This window comes from Anabrus simplex, chromosome 7 (assembly GCF_040414725.1).
Source record: "Anabrus simplex isolate iqAnaSimp1 chromosome 7, ASM4041472v1, whole genome shotgun sequence".
Taxonomy (NCBI): domain Eukaryota; kingdom Metazoa; phylum Arthropoda; class Insecta; order Orthoptera; family Tettigoniidae; genus Anabrus; species Anabrus simplex.
The window spans coordinates 207,538,675-207,558,419 of record NC_090271.1 but is presented as its reverse complement, the minus strand read 5'-3'; positions in this window follow the sequence as shown (position 1 = coordinate 207,558,419).

Below are 19,745 nucleotides of genomic sequence, written 5' to 3'. Positions count from 1 at the left end.
TAAGTTAAACTCATCAGCTTTCTACTGGAACACATACGGTTTGGAGCCAAGAACTGTCGTATATTATCGATTTATATGCTTTATAGTTCCACTGTTCCAAATAGCCAGTGAATCTTCGTGCTTTATTAGTGGACTGGGAACGTTGGCGGGCCGTAAGAGTACTTACACTATACAGCATACATTAATTAATCACTCGTCAGATTTCTGGAATATACTGTATAGTCAAATGTACAGATTCATATTTATCCTAGACTAGCAAATGTACCCGTGCTTCGCTACGGTATTCTACATTGTATACGGATATCGACGTAAATACTGTGCGTTCATCAAATGAGATTGTTTTAAAATTGCATGTCTCTTAGCCTTATCCGAGAAATAGCATGGGGAGGTCCACATACGTTGTTTCCAATGTAAAGTGAGGGTTGCGGAGTTGTGATGATAGCGGCAGGCTCACTTGCCTACTGCCATTCACAATCGAGTTGGCAAGTTTACATTATAATTGCAGGCCCCAATCCCTACTGCGCGGTCACAATCGTTTTGGGGAGTTTTAGTTACAATGGCAGACCCATTTCCTACTTTCAGACAGGTTACAGTTGAGGAGTTTTTATTATAATACCAGGCAACTTCCCTACCACCAGTCAAAATTGAGTTGTGCAGTTATCATTATAATGACAGTCGCTTTTTACTGCTGCTAGCCAGCTTACTGCCAGTCACACAGAATTAGTGAGTTTCCATGAAAATAGCAGGCCACTATGCCTAATGCTAGTCAAATTTTAGATTGGAACATTTGTTTATAATGGCGGGCACCCTGGCCTAGAGCCAAACACAATAGAGTAGGGGACTTTCGAACAAAACTGCATGGTCCCTTGCCTTCTGCAAGACAAATCGAAAAGTGAATTATTCATTAAAATGGTAGGCCCTCCTTACTAATGCCAGTTACACAGGAGTTGGAGAAGGACCCCATTCCTACTGCCAGCAGTCAAAGTCGTTGTAGGGAGTACTGATTACAATAGCAGACACATCCTTTCTCGATCGCTACAAATCGACATCAATGAATATATACAGATGGACATCCGAAAGTATATGAATGTTTACAATATTGCGGACCTTCATTTACAGATTAACTGCTGCTAAACGGTACGTCATATCGACAAAGGATCGTACCGTAAGGAGCAGTATTTAGTGATCTAAATGGCTGGTCCTATGATATTTTCTCGCATCTAATCTATTCATGGGTCAGATTGAATCAGAAATGTTGAATAGGTTGAAATTTGTGTAAGAATATCTTACATTGCATTACTTTTAGGATAATTACGTGACATAGCATTTGGCTCACATATGGGTACTGGGCGGGCCAATGTTCGTGTAGAGTTTGATCATACTATCTTTCCTGTAAGTGATTGAAATGATGCACAAGAGAAGAAAAGGTTTGGAAATTAATTTCCATTAAGGCAGGTAGATTTCCATTAAGTTTTGTTGTGTGTATTTTGAGGGAGTGCAAAATCACGGTTTCGGTTTCGTATAAACCCCCAATTAGTTTAGGGATTTAGAAACAATATTTGCCCTAAAACCTCCCCAAAGGCCAGGTGGATTCTAAATATGAAGTTTGGTGGAAATATATCCAGTAGTTTTCAAGTTAGAGAAAGACAAACAGACCAACAAACAAACAAACAAACTAACTAACTAACTAACAGACACCAAGGAAACCTACCCTCGGACAGATGGATGCTATATATAAAGTTTGGTTCAAATATCTTGTTAGTTTTCAAGTTGTAAGAAGTACGCTTTACACGCACCCGCTCTTGCGTAAAGTCCGCTGGGATTTGTACCGAAAAACGGTCCGTTAATGATATCTCCCTTACTAAATCCTGTTATCGAAATGATGCACATGAGAAAAAAAGGTTTAGAAATTAATTTTCATTAAGGCAGGTTGATTTCCATTAAGTTCGGTTGTGTATACTTTGAGGGAGTGCAAAATCACGGTTTCGGTTTCGTAAAAATCCCCACTCAGTTCAGGGATTTAGAAACGATATTTGCGCTAAAACCTACCCAAGGACAGGTGGATACTAAATATGAAGTTTGGTGGAAATATATATTTAGTAGTTTTCAAATTATAGAAGGACAGACAAACACACAAACAGACAAAGAGACAAAAAAACAGACAGACACCAAAGCCAAAAATGATGCAGATGGTCATTATTACACCTGAAACGGATAACTGTACGGAAATTTCGCCAAAATAATCAATGTACAGACACACGGTCGTTACGATTTTATTTTTTGCGCTAAAACCTACCCAAGGACAGGTGGATTCTAAATATGAAGTTTGGTGGAAATATATCCAGTAGTTTTCAAGTTATAGAAGGACAGACAAACAGACAAACAGACAAACAGACACCAAAGCTAAAAATGATGCAGATGGTCATTATTACACCTGAAGCGGATAACTGTACGGAAATTACGCCAAAATAATCAATGTACAGACACACGGTCGTTACGATTTTATTTATATATATGACGGATAAGCATGGGCACGTTGAAAAGTGCAGACTTCCACTTCGAGATTCATATCCCCTAAACGGCTCATGATATTAAGAAACGGTTTGCGCCATCAGACGCCTCATTTATCGCTCTAAATGTTTGTTTCTAAACCATATCCTCGTATCTCCCATATTAAGGGGGTAAATTGAGTTCAAATATTGAATAGGGTGAAATTTGGGTGCATTTTTAACATTTTACATTACATTTTGCCTACTTATGTATAAGCTAGAATCATGAAATTTGGTACACATATGTCCCTTAATCGTGCCAATGTGCACACCTAACGCGATCATCCTATCATTCTTATAAGTGTGTCAAACATTGAAATTTACTTGTAAAAATCACCAAATTTACGAACAATCCAGAAATACGGCCAAATTTAACGTATAAGGGAGAGAGATACGACAAAATGTCACAGGACCAAAGTTGTAGATCACTCCGAATTGAAGGGACATTGTGCCATCCGTTTTGTGATACGACTTACCGTTTAGCCAAAAAATAGCTCAAAAGGAATGTCTGCACAGTCATTAAAATTGCCTCCATATTTCGATATCTTTGGGGGTAAAAAGTGAAAAATTTGAACATCTTGGAATTTTCCCATCCGTTAGGGACCTAAAGCTATATATTCACCAAATTTCAATTGTCTACCTCGTCTGGCAGGTTGTGCCGCCATCTTGATTTGGGGGGATAGGGGATAAAAATGAGGAAATTCCCGAAACTTTTTAAGCCCACGAAACCTATAGGTTATCGTTTTGGATATACTATACGACTTTGTTCTTATGCTGAGCCCAAAATTTGAGCCCCCCAGCGTGCCCCCTTCAGGGAATTTTGAGAATTTCCGATTTTTCTAGGGATCCTGGGGTCATCAGTTTCCCTCGTACCAAGTTTCAAATTTCTGAGATTTCTGGAAGTGCCTCATTAATTCACGTCTTTTTTCATTTTTAAATATTTATATATACATCGCTCCAGCCCGACTTGCTTTTATATATATAGATGACGGATAAGCATGAGCACGTTGAAAAGTGCAGACTTCCACTTCGAGATTCATATCTCCTAAACGGTTTATGATATTAAGAAACGGTTTGCGCCATCAGACGCCTCATTTATCGCTCTAAATGTTTGTTTCTAAACCATATCCTCGTATCTCCCATATTAAGGGGGTAATTTGAGCTCAAATGTTGAATAGGGTGAAATTTGGGTGCATTTTTAACATTTTACATTACATTTTGCCTACTTATGTATAAGCTAGAATCATGAAATTTGGTACACATATGTCCCTTAATCGTGCCAATGTGCACACCTAACGCGATCATCCTATCATTCTTATAAGTGTGTCAAACATTGAAATTTACTTGTAAAAATCACCAAATTTACGAACAATCCAGAAATACGGCCAAATTTAACGTATAAGGGAGAGAGATACGACAAAATGTCACAGGACAAAAGTTGTAGATCACTCCGAATTGAAGGGGCATTGTGCCATCCGTTTTTGATACGACTTACCGTTTAGCCAAAAAATAGCTCAAAAGGAATGTCTGCACAGTCATTAAAATTGCCTCCATATTTCGATATCTTTGGGGGTAAAAAGTGAAAAATTTGAACATCTTGGAATTTTCCCGTCCGTTAGGGACCAAAAGCTATATATTCACCAAATTTCAATTGTCTACCTCGTCTGACAGGTTGTGCCGCTATCTTGATTTGGGGGGATAGGGGATAAAAATGAGGAAATTCCCGAAAATTTTTAAGCCCACGAAACCTATAGGTTATCGTTTTGGATATACTATACGACTGTGTTCTTATGCTGAGCCCAAAATTTGAGCCCCCCCAGCGTGCCCCCTTCAGGGAATTTTGAGAATTTCCGATTTTTCTAGGGATCCTGGGGTCATCAGTTTCCCTCGTACCAAGTTTCAAATTTCTGAGATTTCTGGAAGTGCCTCATTAATTCACGTCTTTTTTCATTTTTAAATATTTATATATACATCGCTCCAGCCCGACTTGCTTCTATATATATAGATGACGGATAAGCATGAGCACGTTGAAAAGTGCAGACTTCCACTTCGAGATTCATATCTCCTAAACAGTTTATGATATTAAGAAACGGTTTGCGCCATCAGACGCCTCATTTATCGCTCTAAATGTTTGTTTCTAAACCATATCCTCGTATCTCCCATATTAAGGGGGTAAATTGAGTTCAAATGTTGAATAGGGTGAAATTTGGGTGCATTTTTAACATTTTACATTACATTTTGCCTACTTATGTATAAGCTAGAATCATGAAATTTGGTACACATATGTCACTTAATTGTGCCAATGTGCACACCTAACGCGATTATCCTATCATTCTTATAAGTGTGTCAAACATTGCAATTTACTTGTAAAAATCACCAAATTTACGAACAATCCAGAAATACGGCCAAATTTAACGTATCAGGGAGAGAGATACGACAAAATGTCACAGGACCAAAGTTGTAGATCACTCCGAATTGAAGGGACATTGTGCCATCCGTTTTGTGATACGACTTACCGTTTAGCCAAAAAATAGCTCAAAAGGAATGTCTGCACAGTCATTAAAATTGCCTCCATATTTCGATATCTTTGGGGGTAAAAAGTGAAAAATTTGAACATCTTGGAATTTTCCCGTCCGTTAGGGACCAAAAGCTATATATTCACCAAATTTCAATTGTCTACCTCGTCTGGCAGGTTGTGCCGCCATTTTGATTTGGGGGGATAGGGGATAAAAATGAGGAAATTCCCGAAAATTTTTAAGCCCACGAAACCTATAGGTTATCGTTTTGGATATACTATACGACTGTGTTCTTATGCTGAGCCCAAAATTTGAGCCCCCCCAGCGTGCCCCCTTCAGGGAATTTTGAGAATTTCCGATTTTTCTAGGGATCCTGGGGTCATCAGTTTCCCTCGTACCAAGTTTCAAATTTCTGAGATTTCTGGAAGTGCCTCATTAATTCACGTCTTTTTTCATTTTTAAATATTTATATATACATCGCTCCAGCCCGACTTGCTTTTATATATATAGATGACGGATAAGCATGAGCACGTTGAAAAGTGCAGACTTCCACTTCGAGAATCATATCTCCTAAACGGTTTATGATATTAAGAAACGGTTGCGCCATCAGACGCCTCATTTATGGCTCTAAATGTTTGTTTCTAAACCATATCCTCGTATCTCCCATATTAAGGGGGTAAATTGAGTTCAAATATTGAATAGGGTGAAATTTGGGTGCATTTTTAACATTTTACATTACATTTTGCCTACTTATGTATAAGCTAGAATCATGCAATTTGGTACACATATGTCCCTTAATCGTGCCAATGTGCACACCTAACGCGATCATCCTATCATTCTTATAAGTGTGTCAAACATTGAAATTTACTTGTAAAAATCACCAAATTTACGAACAATCCAGAAATACGGCCAAATTTAACGTATAAGGGAGAGAGATACGACAAAATGTCACAGGACCAAAGTTGTAGATCACTCCGAATTGAAGCGACATTGTGCCATCCGTTTTGTGATACGACTTACCGTTTAGCCAAAAAATAGCTCAAAAGGAATGTCTGCACAGTCATTAAAATTGCCTCCATATTTCGATATCTTTGGGGGTAAAAAGTGAAAAATTTGAACATCTTGGAATTTTCCCGTCCGTTAGGGACCAAAAGCTATATATTCACCAAATTTCAATTGTCTACCTCGTCTGACAGGTTGTGCCGCTATCTTGATTTGGGGGGATAGGGGATAAAAATGAGGAAATTCCCGAAAATTTTTAAGCCCACGAAACCTATAGGTTATCGTTTTGGATATACTATACGACTGTGTTCTTATGCTGAGCCCAAAATTTGAGCCCCCCCAGCGTGCCCCCTTCAGGGAATTTTGAGAATTTCCGATTTTTCTAGGGATCCTGGGGTCATCAGTTTCCCTCGTACCAAGTTTCAAATTTCTGAGATTTCTGGAAGTGCCTCATTAATTCACGTCTTTTTTCATTTTTAAATATTTATATATACATCGCTCCAGCCCGACTTGCTTCTATATATATAGATGACGGATAAGCATGAGCACGTTGAAAAGTGCAGACTTCCACTTCGAGATTCATATCTCCTAAACAGTTTATGATATTAAGAAACGGTTTGCGCCATCAGACGCCTCATTTATCGCTCTAAATGTTTGTTTCTAAACCATATCCTCGTATCTCCCATATTAAGGGGGTAAATTGAGTTCAAATGTTGAATAGGGTGAAATTTGGGTGCATTTTTAACATTTTACATTACATTTTGCCTACTTATGTATAAGCTAGAATCATGAAATTTGGTACACATATGTCACTTAATTGTGCCAATGTGCACACCTAACGCGATTATCCTATCATTCTTATAAGTGTGTCCAACATTGCAATTTACTTGTAAAAATCACCAAATTTACGAACAATCCAGAAATACGGCCAAATTTAACGTATCAGGGAGAGAGATACGACAAAATGTCACAGGACCAAAGTTGTAGATCACTCCGAATTGAAGGGACATTGTGCCATCCGTTTTGTGATACGACTTACCGTTTAGCCAAAAAATAGCTCAAAAGGAATGTCTGCACAGTCATTAAAATTGCCTCCATATTTCGATATCTTTGGGGGTAAAAAGTGAAAAATTTGAACATCTTGGAATTTTCCCGTCCGTTAGGGACCAAAAGCTATATATTCACCAAATTTCAATTGTCTACCTCGTCTGGCAGGTTGTGCCGCCATTTTGATTTGGGGGGATAGGGGATAAAAATGAGGAAATTCCCGAAAATTTTTAAGCCCACGAAACCTATAGGTTATCGTTTTGGATATACTATACGACTGTGTTCTTATGCTGAGCCCAAAATTTGAGCCCCCCCAGCGTGCCCCCTTCAGGGAATTTTGAGAATTTCCGATTTTTCTAGGGATCCTGGGGTCATCAGTTTCCCTCGTACCAAGTTTCAAATTTCTGAGATTTCTGGAAGTGCCTCATTAATTCACGTCTTTTTTCATTTTTAAATATTTATATATACATCGCTCCAGCCCGACTTGCTTTTATATATATAGATGACGGATAAGCATGAGCACGTTGAAAAGTGCAGACTTCCACTTCGAGAATCATATCTCCTAAACGGTTTATGATATTAAGAAACGGTTGCGCCATCAGACGCCTCATTTATGGCTCTAAATGTTTGTTTCTAAACCATATCCTCGTATCTCCCATATTAAGGGGATAAATTGAGTTCAAATATTGAATAGGGTGAAATTTGGGTGCATTTTTAACATTTTACATTACATTTTGCCTACTTATGTATAAGCTAGAATCATGAAATTTGGTACACATATGTCCCTTAATCGTGCCAATGTGCACACCTAACGCGATCATCCTATCATTCTTATAAGTGTGTCAAACATTGAAATTTACTTGTAAAAATCACCAAATTTACGAACAATCCAGAAATACGGCCAAATTTAACTTATAAGGGAGAGAGATACGACAAAATGTCACAGGACAAAAGTTGTAGATCACTCCGAATTGAAGGGACATTGTGCCATCCGTTTTGTGATACGACTTACCGTTTAGCCAAAAAATAGCTCAAAAGGAATGTCTGCACAGTCATTAAAATTGCCTCCATATTTCGATATCTTTGGGGGTAAAAAGTGAAAAATTTGAACATCTTGGAATTTTCCCATCCGTTAGGGACCTAAAGCTATATATTCACCAAATTTCAATTGTCTACCTCGTCTGGCAGGTTGTGCCGCCATCTTGATTTGGGGGGATAGGGGACAAAAATGAGGAAATTCCCGAAAATTTTTAAGCCCACGAAACCTATAGGTTATCGTTTTGGATATACTATACGACTGTGTTCTTATGCTGAGCCCAAAATTTGAGCCCCCCCAGCGTGCCCCCTTCAGGGAATTTTGAGAATTTCCGATTTTTCTAGGGATCCTGGGGTCATCAGTTTCCCTCGTACCAAGTTTCAAATTTCTGAGATTTCTGGAAGTGCCTCATTAATTCACGTCTTTTTTCATTTTTAAATATTTATATATACATCGCTCCAGCCCGACTTGCTTTTATATATATAGATGACGGTTAAGCATGAGCACGTTGAAAAGTGCAGACTTCCACTTCGAGAATCATATCTCCTAAACGGTTTATGATATTAAGAAACGGTTTGCGCCATCAGACGCCTCATTTATCGCTCTAAATGTTCGTTTCTAAACCATATCCTCGTATCTCCCATATTAAGGGGGTAAAGTGAGTTCAAATATTGAATAGGGTGAAATTTGGGTGCATTTTTAACATTTTACATTACATTTTGCCTACTTATGTATAAGCTAGAATCATGAAATTTGGTACACATATGTCCCTTAATCGTGCCAATGTGCACACCTAACGCGATCATCCTATCATTCCTATAAGTGTGTCAAACATTGAAATTTACTTGTAAAAATCACCAAATTTACGAACAATCCAGAAATTCGGCCAAATTTAACGTATAAGGGAGAGAGATACGACAAAATGTCACAGGACCAAAGTTGTAGATCACTCCGAATTGAAGGGACATTGTGCCATCCGTTTTGTGATACGACTTACCGTTTAGCCAAAAAATAGCTCAAAAGGAATGTCTGCACAGTCATTAAAATTGCCTCCATATTTCGATATCTTTGGGGGTAAAAAGTGAAAAATTTGAACATCTTGGAATTTTCCCATCCGTTAGGGACCAAAAGCTATATATTCACCAAATTTCAATTGTCTACCTCGTCTGGCAGGTTGTGCCGCCATCTTGATTTGGGGGGATAGGGGATAAAAATGAGGAAATTCCCGAAAATTTTTAAGCCCACGAAACCTATAGGTTATCGTTTTGGATATACTATACGACTGTGTTCTTATGCTGAGCCCAAAATTTGAGCCCCCCCAGCGTGCCCCCTTCAGGGAATTTTGAGAATTTCCGATTTTTCTAGGGATCCTGGGGTCATCAGTTTCCCTCGTACCAAGTTTCAAATTTCTGAGATTTCTGGAAGTGCCTCATTAATTCACGTCTTTTTTCATTTTTAAATATTTATATATACAGCGCTCCAGCCCGACTTGCTTTTATATATATAGATGACGGATAAGCATGAGCACGTTGAAAAGTGCAGACTTCCACTTCGAGAATCATATCTCCTAAACGGTTTATGATATTAAGAAACGGTTTGCGCCATCAGACGCCTCATTTATCGCTCTAAATGTTTGTTTCTAAACCATATCCTCGTATCTCCCATATTAAGGGGGTAAATTGAGTTCAAATATTGAATAGGGTGAAATTTGGGTGCATTTTTAACATTTTACATTACATTTTGCCTACTTATGTATAAGCTAGAATCATGAAATTTGGTACACATATGTCCCTTAATCGTGCCAATGTGCACACCTAACGCGATCATCCTATCATTCTTATAAGTGTGTCAAACATTGAAATTAACTTGTAAAAATCACCAAATTTACGAACAATCCAGAAATACGGCCAAATTTAACGTATAAGGGAGAGAGATACGACAAAATGTCACAGGACCAAAGTTGTAGATCACTCCGAATTGAAGGGACATTGTGCCATCCGTTTTGTGATACGACTTACCGTTTAGCCAAAAAATAGCTCAAAAGGAATGTCTGCACAATCATTAAAATTGCCTCCATATTTCGATATCTTTGGGGGTAAAAAGTGAAAAATTTGAACATCTTGGAATTTTCCCGTCCGTTAGGGACCAAAAGCTATATATTCACCAAATTTCAATTGTCTACCTCGTCTGGCAGGTTGTGCCGCCATTTTGATTTGGGGGGATAGGGGATAAAAATGAGGAAATTCCCGAAAATTTTTAAGCCCACGAAACCTATAGGTTATCGTTTTGGATATACTATACGACTGTGTTCTTATGCTGAGCCCAAAATTTGAGCCCCCCCAGCGTGCCCCCTTCAGGGAATTTTGAGAATTTCCGATTTTTCTAGGGATCCTGGGGTCATCAGTTTCCCTCGTACCAAGTTTCAAATTTCTGAGATTTCTGGAAGTGCCTCATTAATTCACGTCTTTTTTCATTTTTAAATATTTATATATACATCGCTCCAGCCCGACTTGCTTTTATATATATAGATGACGGATAAGCATGAGCACGTTGAAAAGTGCAGACTTCCACTTCGAGATTCATATCTCCTAAACGGTTTATGATATTAAGAAACGGTTTGCGCCATCAGACGCCTCATTTATCGCTCTAAATGTTTGTTTCTAAACCATATCCTCGTATCTCCCATATTAAGGGGGTAATTTGAGCTCAAATGTTGAATAGGGTGAAATTTGGGTGCATTTTTAACATTTTACATTACATTTTGCCTACTTATGTATAAGCTAGAATCATGAAATTTGGTACACATATGTCCCTTAATCGTGCCAATGTGCACACCTAACGCGATCATCCTATCATTCTTATAAGTGTGTCAAACATTGAAATTTACTTGTAAAAATCACCAAATTTACGAACAATCCAGAAATACGGCCAAATTTAACGTATAAGGGAGAGAGATACGACAAAATGTCACAGGACAAAAGTTGTAGATCACTCCGAATTGAAGGGGCATTGTGCCATCCGTTTTTGATACGACTTACCGTTTAGCCAAAAAATAGCTCAAAAGGAATGTCTGCACAGTCATTAAAATTGCCTCCATATTTCGATATCTTTGGGGGTAAAAAGTGAAAAATTTGAACATCTTGGAATTTTCCCGTCCGTTAGGGACCAAAAGCTATATATTCACCAAATTTCAATTGTCTACCTCGTCTGGCAGGTTGTGCCGCCATTTTGATTTGGGGGGATAGGGGATAAAAATGAGGAAATTCCCGAAAATTTTTAAGCCCACGAAACCTATAGGTTATCGTTTTGGATATACTATACGACTGTGTTCTTATGCTGAGCCCAAAATTTGAGCCCCCCCAGCGTGCCCCCTTCAGGGAATTTTGAGAATTTCCGATTTTTCTAGGGATCCTGGGGTCATCAGTTTCCCTCGTACCAAGTTTCAAATTTCTGAGATTTCTGGAAGTGCGTCATTAATTCACGTCTTTTTTCATTTTTAAATATTTATATATACATCGCTCCAGCCCGACTTGCTTTTATATATATAGATAGATGACGGATAAGCATGAGCACGTTGAAAAGTGCAGACTTCCACTTCGAGATTCATATCTCCTAAACAGTTTATGATATTAAGAAACGGTTTGCGCCATCAGACGCCTCATTTATCGCTCTAAATGTTTGTTTCTAAACCATATCCTCGTATCTCCCATATTAAGGGGGTAAATTGAGTTCAAATGTTGAATAGGGTGAAATTTGGGTGCATTTTTAACATTTTACATTACATTTTGCCTACTTATGTATAAGCTAGAATCATGAAATTTGGTACACATATGTCCCTTAATCGTGCCAATGTGCACACCTAACGCGATCATCCTATCATTCTTATAAGTGTGTCAAACATTGAAATTTACTTGTAAAAATCACCAAATTTACGAACAATCCAGAAATACGGCCAAATTTAACGTATAAGGGAGAGAGATACGACAAAATGTCACAGGACCAAAGTTGTAGATCACTCCGAATTGAAGGGACATTGTGCCATCCGTTTTGTGATACGACTTACCGTTTAGCCAAAAAATAGCTCAAAAGGAATGTCTGCACAGTCATTAAAATTGCCTCCATATTTCGATATCTTTGGGGGTAAAAAGTGAAAAATTTGAACATCTTGGAATTTTCCCATCCGTTAGGGACCTAAAGCTATATATTCACCAAATTTCAATTGTCTACCTCGTCTGGCAGGTTGTGCCGCCATCTTGATTTGGGGGGATAGGGGATAAAAATGAGGAAATTCCCGAAACTTTTTAAGCCCACGAAACCTATAGGTTATCGTTTTGGATATACTATACGACTTTGTTCTTATGCTGAGCCCAAAATTTGAGCCCCCCAGCGTGCCCCCTTCAGGGAATTTTGAGAATTTCCGATTTTTCTAGGGATCCTGGGGTCATCAGTTTCCCTCGTACCAAGTTTCAAATTTCTGAGATTTCTGGAAGTGCCTCATTAATTCACGTCTTTTTTCATTTTTAAATATTTATATATACATCGCTCCAGCCCGACTTGCTTTTATATATATAGATACAGTAGTACTGGTGTAGAAGAACGTATGTGTGTGGTTCCTTCTGAATAATACAATAAAAACAAACCGGTAGTGTTGCAGCCCATTAGGACCTTAGCGTACAAAAATGACTGATGCCAGCCTAAACGTCCTGCAGATACTCGAGTGTCTCTTGGTCAGCATTAAGACATCCTTAGCCGTTTTACTTCGCTTTACTGACTGGTCTCGCTGACTCTCGTATCAGGCACTTCCTCAGTCTCACGAGGCTGAATGAATCCCGTTCCAACCCTCCGTCCTGAATGAAAATACTTAGACAGGCCGCAATCCAAACCGGGGCCTCCGGGTAAGGTAATAATAATAATAATAATAATAATAATAATAATAATAATAATAATAATAATAATAATAATAATGTGCCGTTTAACAATCATTCATTTGCCATAGATTTTAATAGTAGGCGGATATACCAGACTTTTATCCTGAAATGGGTTTATTAAACGTGCTGGTAAATCTACCGACACGAGTCTGTTTCATTTTAAGATCACTAAAGGGCCAACCGATTTTGCCGAGATTCGATTCCTTAACTTTCATCAAAGGAGACGGCTGCCTTAACAACTGGTCAGAATGACCAAAAAAGAAAAAAAAATGAAAGTAATTTTACCGAGTGAGTAGGCCTTGTGATTAGGGTTGCGCAGCAGTGAGCTTGCATTTGGGAGACAGTAGGTTCGAACCCCACTGTCGGCAGCCCTGAAGATGGTTTTCCGTGATTTACTATTTTTACATCAGGCAAATGCTGGGACTGTGCCTTGATTAAGGCCACGGCTGCTCCCTTCCCACTCTTAGTCTTTTCCTATCCCATCGTCGCCATAAGACGATGTAAAGCAAATTCTTTAAAATATTCTGAAAGTAATTTTGATGCCTGTTTTAATTGAGGAATTAAATTGGGGTACATACTCATATAAAACGTTACAAAAATATGTGACGATTGTGCATCTTTATAGTGTTGTACAGTGTTAGGTATGTAAGTTTAAATGAAAGTATGAATCATTCATTAGCTAACAAAAAATGCCGCAGACAATTTGCCAGATAATGAATATTTCGAGAGGAGAGTTACTGTAACGATGAAATTAATAACATCAGTGTTTACTTTTCCACTATTATTCTTTATGATTAGTTAAGTCTGATTTAGTGGTACATTCTGCTTCGACATACATTATACAGTCATATTCCCACTTTAAATACTGGGCCGATGACCTTCGATGTTAGGCCCCTTAAAACAACAAGCATCATCATCATCAACTTTAAATACTCTATTATAGGTACCTGTATTCACAGACAGAAAATAGTTGAATCATGATTAAGATGAAAGAAATATTTTTATTTAATTGGATCGTTCATTAATTCTTTCATACATTCATTCTTTATTTCTCCTTGGCTCAATTGTCAGCGTTGAGGCCTTCGGTTCAGAGGGTCCCGGGTTTCACTTCTCCACTCTCTCTCTCTCTCTCTCTCTCTCTCACACACACACACACACACACACACACACACACACACACACACACACAGCACTAACAACCACGACAAAGTTCGCACCATTAAGTCCGAGAGCGTGAGGAAAAATGACGGAAGAATAATTCATTCATTCATTCATTCATTCGCAATTTTTCTTGTGAATTATTTAGGTGTTTAAAAGGAAGTTCAAACGTGGAGATCTACTATTAATTCTCGTGGCCTATCCATTCTGTTGCAAGCCTTTATCCGGAGGAATGCGTCGGCAAGAGAATGAGTGGTTTGTCGAGTTTCGCTGTGAACACCTTCTATTTTATTGTCTAACAGTAAATGACCATCTTTTCTTCTTTTAATTCAGTCTAAATTAATTTATTAACATTTCCTGAAACATAACACAGGACATGAATGGACATGCCTTGATGTATATCTTAATGTATATCATAATTAACTACATGTTTCCACGATGAAAGTAGACGATCAATCACATAACATGTTTGATAGTTGTCTTCCTTGCACCCAGTCATATGTTTCATGGCTTGATAGATCCAGCGTCCCGCTAGTTCTCTTTTTTCACCTCGTCTATCCATATTCCTCTACATCTTTGTACTTCAATGCTGCCGTCATCAATGGTCTTCTTCAAGTTGTCTTCTTGCCGATTAACTATGTAATCAAAGAATTGAACAATTATCTGGTAACAAATGGAGCACAGCCTTTTTCTCCACACTTAATTCACTGAGAATTGATTCGTTAGTTCTTTCCTAACGCGTACAGAAGGATGCTAATGACATCATGGAAAAAAATCTAATTTTACACTTGTTTTAAACATATTTATATGCAATTTGACTGACAAGGAGATGGATAACTGTAATATTAAAATCGGTTTTGATACAATATAGTTTGGGCAGTAATTGATTAAGGTGGTGAAAACCATCAAAATTAATTATGTGAATTAATCACAATTTAATAATATTCTGGAAAACTCGATCCTTATAAAACGCCTGCAATATGACGGTGTAGTTACCTTTTCATTTATAAAATGATATCTTTCTCAAATATTGTCCCTGGAAACATAATAATGTCAATAATTACACATTGATTCCATTACTACCTGTTAGCAGTGCCTTGGTAAGTTAAATTATATTTACCGACGAAATCTGTTTGCTCTGAGGTTAGTGCGCCAGATACATGAAACATAATGCACAAATCAGCGGCTAACAGAAGTATTTTGTATGCCTTGGCATAGCATTAGAGCATGTAGAACTGGTTGCTCAGAGCCAAACTTGATAAACTGTGCACACACAGAAGTCAAAATTATAATTTAACCTGCCAGGGATACATCAAACATATACTGCAAGGTGTATACATTAAACGAACACAAATAAAATGACATGTGCTCTGATTCGAATTACTAATTTATGGGGATGATTCCTTATTGTATAATGGGATAGCCAAATTAAATTATTTTGAAATGAAAGTCTTGGTTTTTAGTATTGAACCATAAGGGAATTGTATGTCAAATATACGCCAAATATTCGCCAATGGGATATGAGTGACATGGACATTGGCTTCTCCCCAAGGCAGTCGATGTTCGAATTTCATCCAGATATTTTTAAATGAAAAGTAACATCACGAGACTTCCTCTGCAAAATTGTAGACCCCATGCCCCATAATCCATTATTATTACTATTATAATTATTAGTCATGCCAAAGGTATCACGAGCAAATGAACAAAACCTAATGTTGATAGTTTTAAGTTCGGCTCTTCGACTGATTAGCGTAGCGGCCTTAGATTCAGAAGGTCTATAGTTCGATTCCTGGTAGGACCGGGGATTTTAGCCGCGTCTGGCAAATGACTCGGGGACTGGGTGTTGGTATTCGTCTTAATATACTCTCTTCATACATTCGCAACATGAAGAAGGGCATCTGGCGGTAAAACTAGACCAAAATCCCATCAGTTACCCACTAATTGGGGAACGTCTAAGATAAGAATTCATTGTGTTGATTTTAACTTCCTCTAACTACTTTTTCAGTCTTCGGAGACGCCGAGATGTCGGAACTTTGTTCGACAGGAATTATTTTACGTGCCAGTAAATCTACCACCGAAGTGAGCCGGGATCGAACCCGCCAACTTGGATTCAGGTCAGCGCTTCAACAGTTAGAACCACTCGCACTGACAATCCAAAATTAACGGTCTAGTAAAGCTGCACGTTACTGTTTGAATTATTCATGGAATGATGCAACATTTTTAAAGCACTATTTTTCCTTAGATGTAAGCTTACTGCAATTTATTGACTTTCTGTCCTCTTCTTTTTTCTAGTTTTATAACGTCACAACGCACATAGGCTTTTCACGACGTTGGGATGGGAAAAGACTAGGAATGAAAAGGTAGTGATCGTAGCTTTAACTCAGGTACAGCACCGGCATTTGTCTGGTGTGAAAATGGGCTGTCCCAAATGCTGAACGAACAGTGCCACTTAGCCAACTCACTCGGTATTTCCTTTCATTGTAATAAATAATATGCTGATATATTTAATAGGTTACATACGAGATTATATCCCAAAGTCTCCTGGACACACCACGATGACAACTGGAACCAAAAATCGGTGAACATCGAACAGGATTCATACCAGATTCCTCATCGCTCGTGGTGAAGTTAGGGCTTCTATTGCTTCTTACACTTGACCACATGAGGTAAAAAATAAATATGTACCTAATTTTATGGCAACTAGAACAGAAACAATAAACACGATAAAATGTTAAGATGTTAGGCAACATGTAGTGACGTAAATTTAGTGTAGAATACTAAAAGACTTAACTTAAAAAAGGAACAGATGAAATTGTAATATAAAATATACTAACAAAATATTTTTTTTTTAATCCGTAAATAATCTAACCTAAACATACTTAAACTTTTAGAACCTATGGTATAAATCAATAACAAATAATTTGTAGCAAAACTTTAGTCTAAAATTTTGTTGCATATAACTCAATCGAACGCGAATAATTATTCCATATACTGAAAGAAAATTGTGTATAGGCCTACCTCAAAACATTTTCAATCATAAAACAGGAACTAATAGAAACAAAGTTTGAAGTTAAATTCATGCGGAAAATCACACAATCCTTCAAAATCACAACCAGAGTAAGAAAGGAGATGGACTCTTGCCTTTACTCTCTAACTTAAAGGAACACAAGAATAGTACAAACTAAAATGAATCGAAAACTATGAAGCATCAGAAAGTTTCCAGGTTCAAAACTCAGACGAACAGAACAGACTCTGTAACAAACAAATCAAACAACACACAACCATTCAATGTGACACCAGGGAACACATATTAACATTTTATGGACAGATCAAAAGAATCACACAAACAATAGTCTAATTGTATGAAAACATACCTGAAAACCACTAGCAAAAATCTATGAAAATATGAACATTTCATTTGTGTAACGTTCCACTAACTACTGAATTTTTACGGTTTTCTTCGACTCCGATTTGCACGAGTTCTTTTGTGAGCTGGTAAATAAATCGACACAAGATTTGCGTATTTGAGCACCTTCAAATACCACCAGACTGAGCTGGAACCGAACTGTCCATTATGCCAGCGCTCAACCATGAGATTCTTGCGTTCAACTTGCTCTGTTATGTGCAATCCTAAATAAAAGACTGTGATACTTCTTGAAAGGTGAGGAACACAAAAACATGAGATATTTTACATTGAAATAATTAGTCAATCCTTTGTTCAAGAATAGTGAGCAGCAAGGGTGAAACTATAGGGGTTGTGTGAGAGAGACTCTAATAGAATGTTATGATGCCAATATAGCTGCTATTGCCGATAATATGTAGTGATTGTCTTTAGTGTGCTGGTATGTCTCTTACCGTTATTGTCACCCATATCAATATTATTGCTGTCAGGCAGGCTCAGCGGCATACACGGAGGCTTCCATTCATAGAATCAAAAGAAGCGTCATATCGTAGGACGAGTGAACGGGGCAAATCCTTTAATTTCAGAATGACACGCATATTTCAAGAACAATAATCCAGTGTGTTAATAAAGAATAAGAACACTATACGCTTTACACATGTACGAACACATTTTTCAGAAACTTGTTTTTATTATTACTACGTTCTATGACTCATAAGTAGGCCTATAGCTGAAGTATTATAATTTTCAATCTCATGATTTAATTTTTTTCGTAGTTTATTTTCTACTGTTTTCACTTTACACTTTTTCAAAGTGTTAAAAACTGCACTGAATTTTACTCAGTACGTCTTTGTATAATGCAGTCGCATGGCATGTCTGGTAGTGATATTAGTTAGTGTGAAATTTTATTCGTTACAATGTAAACTTAACACCATAGACTCCAAAACAGAGGAACAGCGTGGAGTTTTTTAAAGTTCATACCTTTAGGTTTTTCTCTGACGTATAACAAGGGTCACTTCATTCTTCAATTTAAGGCATACATCATTACAAATTCACATTCATTTGGCGTGTTTTTCAGTGTAGTGAGTTCTCTGAACATCGTTTCTTTTGAGTGTCTGCTCCATTGCTTATTTGTAACTAACACAACTTAAGGTCGTTCACAAATCGAAACGATGCATTAAGCCCTGAGACCGTCATTCTTTGATATTTTCCAGGGTGAGTGTCTCAAACAGTTGAAGCGCTGGCCTTCTGACCGCAAATTATCGGGTTCGATCCCGGCTCAGTCCAGATAGATGGCTCAAATACGCCAGCCTCATATCGTTTATAGACACGGAAAATAACTCCTAGATAACAAAATACCAGCACCTCTTCGTCTCCAAACACCGTAAATGGTAAATAGATGGACGTGAAACCAATACCGTAACACAGTTATTTTTGTTTCGCTCATTTTACTATTTTCAGATAAAATCTTCAAATACTGTATATCTTCACCATTTGCGATTAGATAATTGCTCAGTTAGACACCTGTTAACAAATATATTTTTTCATGAAAAAAGAGAGTAAAATTATGTTTCCCACCTCATACTCTCTTTTCGATGTGGTCTGTAATTGGCCCTCTTTCGTGCAAGCCTGTATGCGGGCGTATGAGCCATATTCTCAACTTCTTTTAGCGAAGAATATTAACCTACATCTTAGTTTTCCAGTGTGAGTAATATTTCTCTTTCCCTAGATGGAGAGTATTACGTAATTCCATTGAAAATATAGAGGAGAACATGGCTGTGACATCCCTTTTAGAGGGTAATAAGGTGAAGCAAATTCTCTCGGAGGATTACGTCAACCTGCCAGTTGAGTAGCTGTGAATTAAGATGTCTGATATAAATGAATGTGAGACTTACAGAACTCTTCCACAAAGATGAGCAGCAATAGAAACGAGGAGAGAGGATACGGATATGGGTCAGTAGGGAAAGGGCTTGGCTGCTAGCTCGGCCAAGATATGATGGAAGCTCCCAACTTTGTTGGCTGGGGTAGCGGAAGTCACAGGAACGCGGTCACTAGAACTGATGTATGTGTTGTGGTCTATATAAATAAATTATAATTTTGTCTACACAC